Consider the following 2,449-nt stretch of genomic DNA (forward strand, 5'->3'; position numbering starts at 1 on the left):
CTCGCCATCTTCGGCCGTTTTGTCAACGTTACTTTTCCATTACTGTATTTCCTAACAACCACAAGAGTCAACAGCCAACAAGTAACCGACAACCACCTGCCTACCAAATTTGGGGAGGCTGCGCCGTGACCTTGACCCTCCTGTCTGCACAAACGCCACTCAAAGTGCAGTGAGGCTGAGCGTATAGCAGCGGAATTCATGCCATTTTATCGTGGCCCGGAAGCGTGAACGACCTATCCGCTCCCAGATGCACGTGCCGGAAAGAGATCTACACTACAGAATGGCAAGTAAGACAGGTTGATTCACCACATACTATTCCGTATACGGTATGTTCATGTATATACAGTATGTATCTTTTCGCTGTTCGAAAATGGTTTGTGTCGCTGTGCGCAGTTATCGTCACATCATTCGTTTGCTGTTGCCATTGAAATATTCACAAAGAACCAGCAATCTGGAATAAGGCGTTGTCATCGGCGGAATTGCGTGAGTTGCTTACGTACAGGATCTCGACTGAGCGCATGATCGAGATGTAGGTTAATGCATACTTCAAGGCCAACGAGTTTCCGGCGAAAGCCTTTTGCCTTCACACTTTGAAGTAACCTTGCATCAGCGGCAAGGCCCTCAGTATTAAACTGACAACGATTTAATATAGTAATTGCAAGATGTACGTATTACGTAGGTGATTCTTCGTTTTCGCGTAGAAACTGTACAAATCGGCGAGCAGCAAAAGTGCAGTCACGTTAATGCATCGTTCTTCATAAATGCACAGCGGGAAACTTTACCGCGCACTGCAACCGCTGAGAAACGTCTGAGCCGTTTTATTTTCAGTAACATCTGTTCAACATTCGCTTTCCAATGGGCACCGTCCGGCATCCCGCAGTCCCCGGCACCGTCGCCCGCCCCGTACTGTCTCGATCTCCTCCACCATACGGCGCCGCTTATACTCGCGAAACTCCTCGATCAACGCCTAGCTGACACCCGTTCTCCACCGGCGCCCCCACCCTTGCGGGCGGCGGCTCCAGGTGCCTTAGCGGAACCGCCGCCACGCGGGCGTTTTATCACCAAGGGATGGCGGCGGTGGCTGAACCCCGACCCCGACGGCGACTTGTCGGTGGATTTCTGCGAGGTCATGATCAGTGCCACAACCTAGTCCGCGCAAATATCCCCGTCCAAGTGCTCCTGGGAGCGCGAGCGCAGGCGCTGGATGGTTTCTTGCAGCTGGTCGCGGTCGTAGTCCCCAACGGGAGGATTCTCCAAGAAGCACTGCCGGTGGAGGTCTTCCAGCGGGGAATAGGGCTCGGGATGCCGGAGTCGACGGCGACCAGGCGCTGCTTTTCCCGGAGGAAGAGACAGCGGCGAGACGCAGGGCGCGGATGCAGGACGCTACTGGGTTTCGTGGAGTGTCCTGGGTCGGTGTACTGAATCTGCACGGAGTAGCTGTGTTTGTGCGGGGGTTTCCACGGCGGCTGGGCGCTTTCGGGGCTAGCGAAGATGTCGCTGTAGTCGTCCCGCGTAGGTGGATTGGATTATTTATTTGTAGGAAGGTAACGATGTTCTGTTGCGAGAGGTAACTGAGTGCTGCTGCATTATTTTGTATACTTCTGCGTATTCTCGCTTGCTTATATTATGACAATATGGTATGCAGCTCATTGTTTTTGATTTTCAGTTGTAGATACAGTTAAGAACGGGCTGCCCGCTGCAGCGTTATCTTCCCGGATGTATCTGCGTATGTTGTGTATATATATGTACATTGTCTGGCTGGATGGAACGGATGAATCGTGTTGGCCAGTTCACTTTCAAGGTCAGCGAGTTTCCGGTGGAAACTTTCTGGTCTTAAACGGTGAAGTAGCCTCGCATCAGAGCCAGCCAGTGGTGGGATGGTGGTGACTTTCCATGAAGTTACTACAGGGCAGGCCAAGGTACGTCGTATGTGCAATCAGGTTATGATATTATGGTATTTATATAACTTACAAATGTTTTCTAGCAACGTGGGAATCTGATTATCCTGTAAGTTTTTGGCCGTTTTGCAAAGATTTATTCTTCAGTTTCGTTTTGAGAACACGGCCATCCGGATAGCGATATCAACCGGCACGTGTCTCACTTCCGGCGAACAGGCACGGCCGAGATTGCAGCGGACAGGACGACCATGACCTTGACCCCACAGTCCCACTCACTGCATAATATGATACTGCGTAAAAAAAAGTGTAATTTTGGAAGTGAGTGCATTATGCATACACGGCATACCATGGTCCGTTAAACGCTAACGATGATACCGCTCCCATGTACACGTGCCGGAAAAACACCAACACTGGAGAATGGCCAGATAAGACTGGCTGATTCACCACTCACCAGACGGAAATGTTGCTCTGCTTAATATTTGCCAGTGCGGAAGTGCCACAGCATTCCTTCTTTATCTGCAAAGTTTAATTGCAGTGCCGTTTTCGTTCCA

This window comes from Paramacrobiotus metropolitanus, unplaced genomic scaffold (genome assembly GCF_019649055.1).
Source record: "Paramacrobiotus metropolitanus isolate TYO unplaced genomic scaffold, Prichtersi_v1.0 Parri_scaffold0000163, whole genome shotgun sequence".
Lineage (NCBI taxonomy): Eukaryota > Metazoa > Tardigrada > Eutardigrada > Parachela > Macrobiotidae > Paramacrobiotus > Paramacrobiotus metropolitanus.